The following is a 16,279-nucleotide window of genomic DNA, read 5'->3' as shown; positions in this document are numbered from 1 at the left end:
GTTAGTGTTCTGATTAAAACAGTGTAACTGGGGGCTCTGAAAACACTGCTTATGAATAATTTGTGAATTGTAAACTTTCATCTGAATACATTTAATAAATGTTTAATGAATAGTGTTGTCCACTTTGTTTCCAACTCCACTGTTACTGAACTGTAAAGTGAAAATATTGTGTGATTTATTTTGCATTCAGTTTTCAGTTAAATATATTTGACAATATCAAAGTTATTGTGAAACGTTGTGAACATGCCTAAACTCACTGGTTAAATCTTATGTGTCCTCCAGAAGTTTGCGCTCTGCAAGTGAACAACTCCTTGTGGTGCCATCCCAAAGAAGTTCACAATCACTCTCACGGATCTTTTCCTGGACTGTGTCCAGCTGCTGGAATGACATCTAGAAGCATCATTACTCCAGCCTTCAGTGTCACATATATCATCCAGTCTATCACATGATCATTTAGAAATCATTCTAATATTCTATATTAATGACTGACCCCAAATTACTGATCAGTAGTATATATTGTTATTACAAAATATTTATATTTTAAAAACACAGCTTTTTTTTTTTTACTTTTTATTCAAAGTATCCTAAAAAAAGTATCACATGTTCTGAAAAAATATTAAGCTTTGATAATCAATCATCATATTAGAATAAATTCTAAAGGATCATGTGATAATGATCCTAAAAATTCAACTTTGCATCACAGAAATAAATGACAATTTAAAGTATAATACATTTAAAAACAATTATTTTAAATTGTACCCAGACAGCACATGTACGTCTGGCCGACGTCGGCCCAATATCGAAACGTCGGCCTCTATACCTAAAACATCTATAAAACATCGGCCTGGCGGAGGCCGATATAATTTGGTCAGTGCTCTGTTCTCCAGCTCATCAATCGTCGGCCCTGAGTTGGTTCACGACCGCGGGCCGATGCCGCGCTTCTCTGTGTGCGCGTGCCCAGTATTCGTCTCTTTTAGCCACCCAGAGAGAGAGAAGAGGATAATCCCAGCGACATCTGTGGCTCTGAGGTAACGTTACGATTTCACTTCAGCTCAATTAGACAAAAAATACTACTTTGTTAATTCTGTGACACTGAAAAAGTACTAGTAAGGCACACGGTGTGTTTTATACAGTCTATGGGCAGCTGAAGAGTCTGGCTCATTTTCAAATAATGTTACCGTTAACTTTTTGAGCCAACGGTCACGGTAGCGATTTTTTTTAACATTAATGTTTACGCCTTAATGCGTTTTCAGAAGTTTCTCGGAGGGAAAATGTAAAAGCGGGTTATTAAAGAGAAGTCCTGACTGCTTTTTCACCGTGTTTTTCACTCTTTTACAGGCTTTCAGAAATAATCCGGTGAAATAATATGGTGAGCTATTGTTGCTGTTGCTTCTGAACTACAAAATGATTTTTTAATTTATTATTGAATGAGAATGTACATTATAAATGTAATGTTTTAACTCGAGATGTTTGTTTGTGTAAATGCTGTGTGTGCGGTGAGTTCTGCGCGAGCGGGGAGCAGAGTTGCCATGGAAACGGGGCATCAACACAAAAACCGTTACTGGCAAGCAGTAATCTCCGTCTCTCGCTGCAGTTTACACTGTTTTGGGTAAGTTTAGTCGCTAAAATCACACAAATATTACATACAAATGTTCCTGACACGTTTCTTGCTTGTTATTGACATGTTTCAATTAAATTTATTTTATAGAAACGGTTTAGTTTCTTCGAAAAAGTCCGTTAGCATCTTAGCAGTTTTCGGGTAGGCTAACTATATAGATTGAGCTCTTGTTGATGAAACTCTGGGCTTTAAATCAAATCTTCGTGTGTGTATGAGATATTTTGATGGCACTTTGAAAGTTTTGCTGGTGATTTTTCAGTATGTTATTGGAAAAGGCTGATTTACTGAATCGATGACGTCACTTACAGTGAGAGTGTAATCGGCTGAAATCAAGTTCACATTAGTTTCGATATTTCATGATAAACAGATATTAATACAAATTGTTCTATGATTTCAGGAGGACAGAAAGAAACTCTACAGAACAGAAGTGAAGCTCCAAGATTTCAACATTTATGAAGGGAGATTCTGACTTAGAAATACAGGTGACCTGAAGAAGCTCATGAAAAACATGAATATGCCTTTTCAGAATACATTTCACCAATTTTAAGAAGTCCCTGACATCATAACGTAAGTCACACTCAACCTAAAACTAAAAATATAGATTGTGTTATTTTAAGATTATATTTTTAGTAGTAGAATATGTATATTACATATTATTATAATTGTTATATATTATTCTGTCTTTTATCCCCATTTCACCTCTACTCTAGCTTGTTTCCTTCTAATGAACCTGGAACTGCAGAGTAAATATTGTTGACTCTGTGTCAGATTGCTTGTTTTGTTCCTAGACTCTTCAGTGATGACGATCAGAGTCTGAGTGAACCTGCTGTCAGACAGTGAGTACAGTGGGGTTTCAGTCAGGGCCTTCAGTAAACAACTGTTAGATACCTGTACACATCTTACACATCTCTGTTACAGCTAACGCAGCCGTATGTGTAAAGGTGCGGTCACACTAGCCTTTGAACGTGCAAAATTATTTCGGACGCCGCTGCGAATATGGGCAGGAGCAAGATATAACGGTTTCCCCTTATCACAACATGGGTTAATCTGTGCTTTTACTGTGTCTTTGGCGATGGCGTCGAAAGCGTCTTATTATATTGCACTCTGTCTCTCTCTCTCTCTATAAATAAATACACTAAACAAAAAAATATAGAACGTGTCCTCATTCAAATGTGCCATCTGTTCCTGTTTCCATTGACACTGCGAACCATGCAGCTTCTTTTTTAATTATCTTTTAAATATGTATTATATAAAATAGGATGCTGCGCTACGGCTAAAATTAGCACTTAATTTTTTAATTTCTGTACAGAGAGGTCACGCAGTGACGTATCATTCATCTACTGGTCCCACGACTTCACGTGATGCGAATTCGCAGGTCAAAGTTCACCAAACTTGAACTTTCGAATGCAGCGAAAATTTTCGCATGAGCCTGGGTTTCCGGTCTGACGCATTCGCATGCGTATGAATGGAAGTCAGTGGAACGAAAAGTGCAGTGTGACCGCCCCTTAATGCACATATTATGCCCCACACAGGCTCTCAACAACAATGACGGGGCTGATCAACAACTTCAGCAGTAGGCTAGATTAGTGTGGGTTAAAGGGAAAATTTGCTGTTAATTTACTTTCCCTCAGGTCTTCCCAGGTGTGGGTGACTTTTTGGTAACAATTTATAATAAAGTTCAGTTGTAAGTCACTTTTAAGTGAGTAGTTAATGATGAACTAATCATTTACAAAACATTCATAAGCGCCTAATAAGTGATATACTAATAATTTGTGTACTTTTTGTAAATTCATTTTAAAAGTCATTTACAAGTAATAAGATTATGATTAACTAATTATTTACAAAACATGACTGTGTTCATAGAAATAAATGTTAATATTTTTATCTATGTTCTGTAGATTAAGTTATAAATAATTTACAAGTGACATGACTATACATTCACTAATGATTAAGTAATATGATATGATTTACACATCTTTCATAAGCAATCTTAAAAAACAAATCACGAAAAAAATTAAACAGATCCTTAATTTTTAATAGTTACTATTTAATATATTATGAATCACTTATAAATCATTGAAATGTCAACATTGTACTATTATCTCAATAAACAGTATAAATCATTTACAAAGCTTTCTGCACCCCCTAATCTATAAAGTGTAAACTACTCATCAGTTGTAAATGTTTTACAAACTTTGTGGTTTCCAGTTGTGTGTGTGTGTGTGTGTGTGTGTGTATGTATATGTATATGTATATACACACACACACACAAAATCAACCAACCTGTAACCGGAAAGTTTACATTTACAACTGATGAGTAGTTTACACTTTAGATTGTGGGTGCAGAAAGCTTTGTAAGTTATTTATAACTTAATCTACAGAACATAGATAAAAATATTAACATCACTTATTAATCATCTATGAACACATAGTCATGTTTTGTAAATGATTAGTTTACCATTAGCTAATTACTTTTATTACATGGCTCTGTGGGTACTTGATTCTGATTGGTCAGTTGCGACATTCCGATGCATGTTGTCCCTGGATAAAAACCTGTAAAATGTAATAACACAGGCTCATCCGGGTAACAGTAGTTGGTGCTGTACTCTTGCTTGAACTATTTTTTTTATTGGTGGAAGCTGTGCATTTGTTTAGCTAATAAATTATAAAAACTGTGTACAACAGTTGTGTACAATTGTTTAATTATGTCATCCTGGTTAGGGTTGGCCTGATTGACGATGCCACCGTCCATCGCCGATGGCTGATAGACATCACGATGCTGCGCCGGAAACAGCGTCATCAGCTCCAGTATCTCGCCCGTGCATCTGTTGTCATGCGACAGAGAAGTCACGTTCTATAGACAGTTTCTATAGACAGTTGTGAACGTGCTGACAGCTGGTTGCCCAGGCTACGGATTAAAGGTAATACTGTTGTAAGTAGTGTTCATTTTCTCCTAAATACCGATCATTTCGCTTCATTAGACCTCAATGTATCACCAGTAGCCACCGGTATTGATTTGGTCTTTTTTTTTGTCTGGACATCCACACAGCACCACAGTATTATCAACTAGAGATCGACCGATAGTGGATTTTACCAATACTGATAGCTAGTTTGGACCACACTGGCCGATACCGATTTATAAACCAATAGTTTTTAAAATGAATACTGAACAAAATGGATACTGAACAAGAGCAGCGGTCTGCGGTCGCGCTGTGGGTTCCCGGGTTTGTGTCCATTCTCGGACCATTCCATGTATTTCAACTGTAGAAAAGGTTGTTCCGAGCCGAAACTGACTTCTTTCATATTTGTCGACCAATATACAGAAAACTACATCAGTATATCATCATAAACACAAACGTTTTTGTCTTACATGAATGTAAACAGATGAGAAAGAAAACACACACGTACAGTATTTTGGTTTAAAGAGACAACAGCCTAATAAACGCGCTGTCTGTCATTAATGTTAATCAAAGAACAAAAGAAAATCATTCACTGATCTCGACTGAATATATTTAATAACTTTAATTGATTAATCTTTATTTTATTTATAAAAAGAAAACTATGCAGTGTTTTTAAACTTTTAATTACAGTTTCTGTACCTGAAATTTTGTTTAGTTGTATTTAGGATATTGCTAATTGATTTGTTTGTTCATGTCTTACTATTGACTGGTTACTTGTCTTTAACACTTTAATATTTTTATTAATTAATTGTTTTTGCTATGGTATTTTTTTTTTTAAGCACAGGCAAAATTCCTCTTGCAGTGTTTTGTAAGCTGCTGATTTTTACTCGTGTTATTCAGCTGCAACAGAATGCTTTGTAAAAAGACAGAAACATGTTTGACATCTAAATGTTTGACTTAATTTTTTTATATTGGATTTTTTATCTTATTAAAGTATCTTATTAAAATAAAATTCAAACGATACCCAACCCTACACACCAGACAAGTCACATTTTATTTGCTGCTATTTTAGAACAGTGCATGATTATCTAATCATGTGCAGCGTCTTTGAGAAGTGACAGTTATCACACACACCGGATGCGTCACATTCAATTCAAGCAGCGGTCTAAAACTGTTTATTTAATCACCAAACGGACATACGTTTGCTTCAGGAATGAACTATGTGGCATATGTGTTTAAAGTTCAGTGTTAAAAAAAAAAAAGAGCAAACGTAAAGAAAACACGCAATCTTATTACAGCTTTCTATATGAAGCATACAGACTGTATTAGAGCCACAGAAAGACCAACGTTTTGCTGTAAAATGCACAATACATAATTTATAGCCTAGGGTGAAGTCATTATGTAAATTTACAATGATTTGAGATTAATATAATGTTATTTAATAGAAAACTATGTGAGCGGCTGCATTTAAACTCGCGTTTGAAGTTTCCCACTCTGTGCAGCGCACAGTGTCACATGGCAAAACAAACGCAACACGGAAAAATATCTCCATGGATTTTGCAGATAACCGATAGTTCTGCAAATCAACTATCGGTGCCGATTAACCAGCAAAACCAATGAATCGGTCGACCTCTGTTATAACAATGTGCATGATACAATACTCATCAAATAATAAAGAACTCTTTTCATGTCCCTTGACTCAGATTAAAAAGTAATCACGGCCAACAAAATAACTTGTGCTTGGTGTTAACTGTTAGCCACTCATAGCACTCGTAGTTGCAATCTTTGAAATGGTGCATACAAATGTTGCTGGCCTTCAGTTTAGGTGTAGGTCTTCCTTTCTCAGTTATTCTCTTTTTTTCTGCAAAATAGCACCTTAAAAAAAGCATTTTAGTAGATTGGCAACCAGGTCTGTAGGCTGTATTTTCTTTTCATTGAATTTCACTTTCGTACTTTGGAAATCCCTGACTAAAAGGGCAGTCTAACGCTGGGGGTAGCACTGGGCACGTCTCTAGACACAGAGGGTGTGCTGTCATTGAATGTCAAAATTTGATTGGCTGATGATTCTGTCACTAATGCTTGTAACAAATCAGATGTGACTTCTTTCATCAAAAGGGGAGCACAAGCTGTAGTGCTGGCCATAGACTTTTTGTAATGTAGGATATTCCAGGTCACCTCAACTAAACTAATCACAAGCAATTTGTGAACATTACACAAATGTAAATGATAACTAAATAGTCTTTAAAAGCTTTTTTCACACAGTTTTGTTTTTTATAGGGCCAGCAGAGCCCTGCTCACCCTGACGGCCCACCGCTGCTGTCAGACAATATCTCCAAGATGCTATAAACTGCAGGACCAGTAAGGACAATCTTGAACATGCACAACTGTTTCATAAGTTTGGGAAGGTATGTTTTTTTGTGTTTTTGAAAGTCTTTTATGGCAACCACAGTTTAATATATGAAATGAATACAGTTCACTACAATTTAAAATAAGTTTTCTATTTGAATATATTTAGAGAAGTAATTCATTCCTGTGATGGTAAAGCTGTATTTTGAGCATCATTACTCCTGTCTTCAGTGTCACATGATCTTCAGAAATCATTCTTATATTCTGATTTGCTTCTGAAGAAACATTTCTGACTATTATCAGTGTTGAAAACAGCTGTGTTCCTTCACTTTTTCAGGATTCTCTGATGAATAAAGTTTTAAAACAGTACAGTGTTTGAAACAGAAATGTCTGTTTTAACTTTTGATAATTGATAAGACAGTGATAATAATTAAAAATGTTTATTGAGCAGCAAATCAGAATGATTTCTGAAGGATCATGTGACACTGAAGACTGGAGTAATAAAAATTGGTAACACTTTAGAATAAGGTTCCATTAGTTAATGTTAGTTAATGTATTAATTAACATGAACAAACAATGAATAATACATTTATTACTGTATTTATTCACCTTCGTTAATGTTAGTTAATGAAAATACAGTTATTCATTGTTAGTTCATGGTAATTCACAGTGCATTAACTAATGTTAACAAGCACAACTTTTGAGTTAAATAATGCATTAGTAAATGTTGAAATTAACATGAACTAAGACTTATAAATGCTGTAGAAGGATTGTTCTTGCTTAGTTCATGTTAACGAAAGTAGTTAACTAACATTAACTAATGGAACCTTATTCTAAAGTGTTACCTAAAAATTAGCTTAGATCACAGAAATAAATTACATTTCACAATATATTCACGTAGAAAACTGTTGTGTTAAATTGTAATATTTCACAATATTACAGTTGTTTTACTTGCTTTTGATCAAATAAAGGCAGCCTTGGTGAGCAGAAGAGATTTTTCTCCAAGAAGTAAAAAAAAAAATCGTACTGACCCCAAACTTTTAACGGTAGTATAAATTACAAATATAATGTTCCACCTACTGAAATGTGTATTCCATTCTAAAGAGATGCCTGTTCCACAAATATTACATTTACAGGGATCACGTGAAACACTTCATCAATAAACTGATTTTTGAGAGCATTAGTGGCAGTGTGTCGATTTTTGTTTATTGATTGGTGAATTGGAAGTGGATGTGTGTTTATTAAACCTACTTGTGATTAAATCAGATATATATATATAGCAAAATAAGCTCAAATTGAGGCAGCAGTATCTATGGTCCATGGCCTGTAGTGAGGTCACTAAATTCTAATACCAAGAATTTATCAAAGTCCACTAAAGGAAGCAAAACCTATTGGTATTTTACTTTGAAAATAGCCTTCCAAATAATATTTGGGGATCGGACACACTTTTTTTGTTGTTGTTTAAATTAAATTAAAATACATAGTTTAGTATTCACACAACACCTCTAATAACCATGCACTCCAGTTATATGTGATTAAATAAATAATATTTTGTCTGAAATAATATGAACAGCAGCAGCTATTCTAAACTTTCTCCTTTTTATTTCCTGTCTCTATCTCAGGATGTCAATCCCAAGGTTTCTAGAGATTACAGCAGCTCCAGACTGAATCCAAACTCACTTTTGAAGACTTCAGATGACGCCAACGCTCACAAAGACTACAGACGACGACAACTGTACATGAACACACAAGATCTTATCCTTATTTTGCCTATAAGGGTAAATTTGATGATTTTCAAACTGCTTTATTGTAACGTCTCTTATATCTGTAAATGAACAATATTTACTCTCTGAGTTATGTGGACCTACATGTCCCCTTTTATTTGTAAGCATCACTTTAAAAATGTTGAAAGATAATGTTAATGTTCACTGAATACAAAACTAGAGGCTTGTTTAGTAAGATTTTATCAGAAAATATTTTTGCACTTTTATCATGCAATTTAAAACATTTTAATTGCTTAATTAGTATTGTTTGCCTGGTTTTATTTTGTGTTTATGTAACTCTTTTTAAAAAGTTCTTGGCATAAAGTTAGCATGCGATGCTGACAGCACTGAACACATGACTTTTTATTATGAACTAGATGGTCTTCCCAGTGAGTCTCAGTCATCTCTGGCTTTTTAAACTGTAACCTTGAAACATGCATTTCCTGTAAACCTACTTTGAAATAAGTATTGTCAAAAGGTGCTATACTCATACAACATTTAACCATGCAAGTACTGTAGTAATGGTTCTTTTTGTTTTTACTATGGGTTTACTGCAAAAGCTGTAGTAAAATCATGGTTAATGTTCAAAAGACTACAAATAATCCCGAATTATCCACTTTTGATCTGGTAAATGTTATTGTATTTGTACATGTAATATGAAATAAATGAAAATATTAATAAAGTTGCATCTGTTCTTGAGAGTGGTGTGTATTGTTTTATTATAAAGCGGGATGTATCGTCCCAGCATCGGCCGGAGAGCATTTCCGATCAGAGGCCGATGTCGCCGAGACATCTTGCCTATTAGCAAACGCTCCCTGAGCGATATCGTCCCGATGGAATTTTGTAGGTCGGCTCGACATCGGCATAACGTATGTGTGCTGTCTGGGTAATAATACATCACAATATTGGTTGCTCTGAAAACACTGCTTATGAATAATTTGTGAATTGTAAACTTTCATCTGAATACATTTAATAAATGTTTAATGAATAGTGTTGTCCACTTTGTTTCCAACTCCACTGTTACTGAACTGTAAAGTGAAAATATTGTGTGATTTATTTTGCATTCAGTTTTCAGTTAAATATATTTGACAATATCAAAGTCTGTTAAATGATTAAATGTAAATGTTTCTACGGGACGGTACAGAAAGTACACAAGTGGGAGAGAGTGGAGGGGACGGCGTCAGAATGGACCTAGCGCTGGGACTCTTTCAAGGATCACCCGAAGCACGACCACACTATACGCACGAGGCTGTTGGTTCTAACATTTTAGAGTCTCCTTTGGTAGAAATCTCATTCTGCATTCCCCATGCCCTCTCTCACGCTGGGCCCTTGGAATTGTCCTAATTCTTCCCTTCCCTTACAGCGGTCCTGGTTGAAGGTTCCCTTCTCAAACTGTGCAACACATTTTCACTGCACAAATGTACACATCTCTCGTCATGAGACACATTACTAAAACATGTTTTTTGACAGAAACTGGAGTTTTCCTCCAAAATAAAAGATCAACTGGTTTCAGTCATAAAGGTACAAGGGTTTCTGTTGCAAGTGCCGCAGAAATTATCCATTTATATGCCAAATTATTTTACAAAAACCTTTAAATATTATTGTATTTGGATTGTTCTACTACATGTTTTTAACAATACATCCATGCATATTCTGCATCATAAAGTTTGGGATTATTTTCATCTGTTTTATACAGTATGTTTCCAAAATAAAACTGCTGTTTTACAGTTTTGAGCATGTGATAGTTTATTGAAGTTGATTGTAAAGCCATTGCTGCCAGTCATTTGATTGTTAGCCTTTATCATGTACTGTTGATCTAAATGCAAACTAGGATCTAATTGAACATACAAGTGTGTATTTATACATGGTGCCAGGTACGACGGTGAAACAACATCGTGTCATCAACGTTGAGTAACTTTTCAAAATCAACACCTCATTCAGCGTTAATCCAAGGTCTGCAGAACGACCATAATTCACCCGTGATGCAGGTAAGACGGTGAAACAGCGTCGCAATTTCAATTTTGATCCAATTTGCAAAATCGAGAGGTAATTCAACGTTGATTCAAGCATGGTACCTGATGTTGTTTCAACGTTGAATCAAGGTTGAAATGCCGGCTGGGTACATACATACATACATACAGTACAGACCAAAAGTTTGGAAACATTACCATTTTTAATGTTTTTGAAAGAAGTTTCTTCTGTTCATCAATCCTGCATTTATTTGATCAAAAATACAGAAAAAACAGTAATATTGTGAAATATTATTATAACTTAAAATAATAGTTTTTTATTTGAATATACTTTAAAAAATAATTTATTCCTGTGACGCAAAGCTGAATTTTCAGCATCATTACTCCAGCCTTCAGTGTCACATGTAACATCAGTCTATCACATGATCATTTAGAAATCATTCTAATATTCTGATTTATTATGAGTGTTGGAAACAGTTCTGCTGTCTAATATATTTGAATAAAAGGTTAAAAAGAACTGCATTTATTCAAAATAAAAAGTTAAAATTCTAATATATATTCTAATAATATATTTTCTTTACTATCACTTTATCAATTTAACACATCCTTGCTGAATAAAAGTATTGATTTTATTTAAAAAGAAAAAATTACTGACCCCAAATTACTGATCAGTAGTATATATTGTTATTACAAAATATTTATATTTTAAAAACATAGCTTTTTTTTGTACTTTTTATTCAAAGTATCCTAAAAAAAAAGTATCACATGTTCTGAAATATTAAGCTTTGATAATCAATCATCATATTACAATAAATTCTAAAGGATCGTGTGATAATGATCCTAAAAATTCAGCTTTGCATCACAGAAATAAATAACAATTTAAAGTATAATAAATGTAAAAAAATTATTTAAAATTGTAATAATACCTCACAATATTAAATTTTTTCTGTATTTTTGATCAAATAAATGAGGCTTGATGACCAGAATAAACTTCTTTCAAACACATTAAAAAATAGTAATGTTTCCAAACTTTTGGTCTGTACTATATACAAAAATATGGCATCCACCAATCCTACAACGCCTCGCTGCTGCAAGTTAGGCTGCACTTCAGTCAAAATTAATAATTTTTTTACTAATAACACATTACTGCCCAACACTGGACAAACTGACTCACATGATTCGCGATCCCGCTATGAACTCTCGAACCGACTCAAATGATTCGCGATCCCGCTATGAACTTGCGAACTGAGTCAAATATGATTCGCGATCCCGCTATGAACTCTCGAACCGACCCAAATGATTCGCGATCCCGCTATGAACTCGCGAACTGAGTCAAATATGATTCGCCATCCCGCTATGAACTCTCGAACCGACTCAAATGATTCGCGATCCCGCTATGAACTCCCGAACTGAGTCAAATATGATTCGCGATCCCGCTATGAACTCTCGAACCGACTCAAATGATTCGCGATCCCACTATGAACTCTCGAACCGACTCAAATGATTCGCGATCCCGCTATGAACTCGCGAACTGAGTCAAATATGATTCGCCATCCCGCTATGAACTCTCGAACCGACTCAAATGATTCGCGATCCCGCTATGAACTCCCGAACTGAGTCAAATATGATTCGCGATCCCGCTATGAACTCTCGAACCGACTCAAATGATTCGCGATCCCACTATGAACTCTCGAACCGACTCAAATGATTCGCGATCCCGCTATGAACTCCCGAACTGAGTGAAATGATTCGCGATCCCGCTATGAACTCTCGAACCGACTCAAATGATTCGCGATCCCGCTATGAACTCGCGAACCGAGTCAAATGATTCGCGATCCCGCTACGAACTCGCGAACCGACTCAAATGATTCGCGATCCCGCTATGAACTCCCGAACTGACTCAAATGATTCGCGATCCCGCGAACTCCCGAACCGACTCAAATGATTCGCGATTGTCGTGTTTCTGTGAGTGAGGCGGAGCTCAGCTGCTGCTCGTTATAACTGACCACTCAGTCGGTCCCGAATTATTTAATATTTGCCTGTTCATTTTTTTTTTTGAGCGAATTTGAGTCGTGACATGTCAAAGGAGAACAAAAGCTGTGAACACAAGAAGGATCAGATGTGTTCTGCGAGGTCCTGCAAACATACTGGCAAAATGAGGTGAGAAAATCGCTATCTTTATTATCTTTTGAAAATAGTAAAGTATAACCAGAGTTTACAAATGGGTAGCATAAAGGACATAACCTGCAGAAGATAAAGAAATACCCGTGTGTGTATTTTGCATTGCTTTATCACAGATGATCAAGTTAGATGCTCACCTACTGTCTTGCTGGAAAGTTATGCGTTAATGTCTGTCTTTTAGAGATTTTTCCACATTTTCCTGATATGAATCCCATGCATTAGGTGTGTTATATATTTTTTTATTTCTAATAATAGTTTCAAAGTGTTTTCTGAAACTATTGTGTTATTCTTTGGTATTACTCAATACAAATGTTATTCTATGTTATTTACTTAATATGGTATTATCTTATAATATTATGGATAACTATGACAGAAAGCAATATACTGATCAATATGCTGAGTTATTCCCAAATACTGGTTGTCAGGAAAAGGGTCAGGTGTATAAAAGCCCTCCCATAGGGCAGTACTAGTAGTGTTGAACAGGATTGGACATAAAAGACCTCCCACTGGCAGATCCTGGTAATATTCCACTAAGTTGTATCTGTGAACTAAACTGACCTCTGTAATGCACCTGTGAACTAAAATAACCCTGAGAACTTTGGGTGATTTCCAAGTGTTGACATCAGTGGTAAACAGACTTGGAGGGATGTCTCACGTGACCATAGCCAACCAATAGGGAGAGATTGTTTAATTGTTGATTTGGCCGAATTCCATCATTAAGCGATAAGGGGTGGCAAACTTGGCGGGCAATGCCAATTAAAAACCGGAACTACCAAATAAGGTATAGAGATAGAGGAATAAAATGAGTGCATGGACCGACAGAAGATTCAGATGCGGCGGCCGTCATCTCGGCTTTGTTGTTTTGAGCAATAAAGTCTAGATTCTGACACCTGGAACCCCGTCTCCTTAGCCTTATTTATTTGACTGAAGAAATTCATCATCAGCCCTAAGACACGACAAAAGCAATTATTATACCAGCAAACTCAAAATTGGAGTAAAAATGAACGAACTAGTCTATAAATACTTTTTTATTGTAAGCTTGGATTATTATATTATTATATAGCCTAGTGTTTATTTACCGATAGACAGTCAAGAAGACAAATTAAATCAAAATTTTATTTATAACAGGGTTTTATTTATAAAATGATAACAAACCACAGATCCTCAACAAACAGTAACAAAAACACAGTGACAGAAATGTCAGAAATAGCGCATGGGTCTGTCACGTGATTAAGGAACGAGTCAAACTCGACCCGAAAGACTCATGAGATGAACTAATCAATTCTCTTTCCGGCTCGAGACCGCGTTGGTTTTGCGTATGGGTCTGTCACGTGATTAAGGAATGACTTAAACCCGAAGACTTCTTGTCAGATAAGAGGTGAGGTGAGCTAATCACAGACTGAAGACCCAGGTAAAGAATGAATATTTTTTTCTTTATCTTATAGCATTTTAGTTTTGTATTGTTTGTAGTGTGATCAACGTTTGCGTAAGTACTAGATGTGTTGGGGAGGTAGCACTTAATATTTTAATAACATTTTGCTAAAATGAACGAAATGACTCGAAAAAAGATTCGTTCATTTTGCTGAACGAGACTCAAAAGTCAGAGTCGGTAAAATGATCCGAACTTCCCATCACTACTTCAGTGTCACATGTAACATCAGTCGATCACATGATCATTTAGAAATCATTCTAATATTCTGATTTATTATGAGTGTTGGAAACAGTTCTGCTGTCTAATATATTTGAATAAAAGGTTAAAAAGAACTGAACTTTATTCAAAATAAAAAAGTTAAAATTCTAATATATATTCTAATAATATATTTTCTTTACTATCACTTTATCAATTTAACACATCCTTGCTGAATAAAAGTATTGATTTTATTTAAAAAGAAAAAATTACTGACCCCAAATTACTGATCAGTAGCATATATTGTTATTACAAAATATTTATATTTTAAAAACATAGCTTTTTTTTTTTTACTTTTTATTCAAAAGTATCCTACAAAAAGTATCACATGTTCTGAAAAAATATTAAGCTTTGATAATCAATCATCATATTAGAATAAATTCTAAAGGATCATGTGATAACGATCCTAAAAATTCAGCTTTGCATCACAGAAATAAATGACAATTTAAAGTATAATAAATTTAAAAACAATTATTTTAAATTGTAATAATATATCACAATATTACATTTTTTTTCTGTATTTTTGATCAAATAAATGAGGCTTGATGACCAGAAGAAACTTCTTTCAAACACATTAAAAAATAGTAATGTTTCCAAACTTTTGGTCTGTACTGTACATATACATTTATATGGCATCCACCAATCCTACAATGCGTCGCTGCTGCAGGTTAGGCTGCACTTCAGTCAAAATTAATTAATTTTACTAATAACACGTTACTGCCCAACACTAGACAAACTGACTCAAATGATTCGCGATCCCGCTATGAACTCGCGAACTGACTCAAATGATTCGCGATCCCGCTATGAACTCGCGAACTGACTCAAATGATTCGCGATCCCGCTATGAACTCGCGAACTGACTCAAATGATTCGCGATCCCGCTATGAACTCGCGAACTGACTCAAATGATTTGCGATCCCGATATGAACTCCCGAACGGAGTCAAATATGATTCGCGATCCCGCTACTATCTAAATTCAATTTGTTGGGGGAAAAAGTGTTTTACTGACTTTGGGTGAGGTGTTCCGTTACATTATTTATTATGAAAATGGAATCTTTAAAATAACAAGTAATTTTAATGTTGTTACCGATGGTTCTTTAAAATGAGTGACATATAGAATACGACTCTTTGACGAATTGACAAAAGGAAAATTATACACATCAGAATTATTTTAACTTATGTCTCGTAAATTTATGCTTACAGATGCATCAGTCAGTAGTCTTGGCAGGTGTAAAGCACCTGATACCAAAGTGCACATCTTGTTGCATATTGTATCATTGCCCCTTGTGCCCTACACTGAAGCCAATGATTAAAAAGAGAGTCCAGGCTCACTGGGAAGTCCATTTAAAAAATGCGATCATATTCCAAGGTAAGATTAGTGTATTTTAAAATTATTACAATTTGTCTTTTTGAAGCACTTCAAAAAGGTTCTATATGTATGAGAAGACCATTCAAAACATTTCAAACTTACTCTTGTACACACTATCAAACACTCTTTCATGCACCACTATGATTAATGTCTCTCAAACAGAATCAAAGCTTTCACATGCACACTACCAAACTCATTCAGTCCGTGTATCATCTGATCATTGTGTTTTTCGTTATGTTTTTTATATTCAATGTATGTATTCATTTTACTTCTAAACACAAAATGAAACTGAATTCTTTTTTTTCTTTTTTTTTTTGAGAAAATGAAAGGACTTTCAGTATAAAATTTGTACATAATGCACGGACTGAATAAGTTTGGTAGTGTGTGCGAGAGTTTGATAGAGCATGTGTGAAATTAGCTTTGATAATGTGTGATCTAGTATACT

General features: G+C 35.0%; 1 long non-coding RNA gene across 5 annotated transcripts; it reads left to right on the top strand.

Moving 5' to 3' along the window:
- Positions 1 to 1,549: 1,549 nt before the first annotated feature.
- LOC113096625 (uncharacterized) lies at positions 1,550 to 8,635 on the top strand. 5 transcript variants are annotated; one of them, XR_003288545.1, is made up of 6 exons: positions 1,550 to 1,609; positions 2,016 to 2,100; positions 2,329 to 2,454; positions 4,340 to 4,539; positions 6,796 to 6,923; positions 8,487 to 8,635. It is a non-coding gene; the product is annotated as an uncharacterized LOC113096625 (long non-coding RNA). The 5 variants fall into 5 exon arrangements; XR_003288546.1 differs by having other exon boundaries at positions 4,340 to 4,550; XR_003288543.1 differs by having other exon boundaries at positions 6,796 to 6,876; positions 8,487 to 8,619.
- The last annotated feature ends 7,644 nt before the right edge of the window (positions 8,636 to 16,279 follow it).

The sequence above is a fragment of the Carassius auratus genome, unplaced genomic scaffold, assembly GCF_003368295.1.
Source record: "Carassius auratus strain Wakin unplaced genomic scaffold, ASM336829v1 scaf_tig00216006, whole genome shotgun sequence".
Classification (NCBI taxonomy): Eukaryota; Metazoa; Chordata; class Actinopteri; order Cypriniformes; family Cyprinidae; genus Carassius; species Carassius auratus.
The sequence above is the reverse complement of the archived record's forward strand: the minus strand, read 5'-3'. Positions and strand labels throughout refer to the sequence as shown.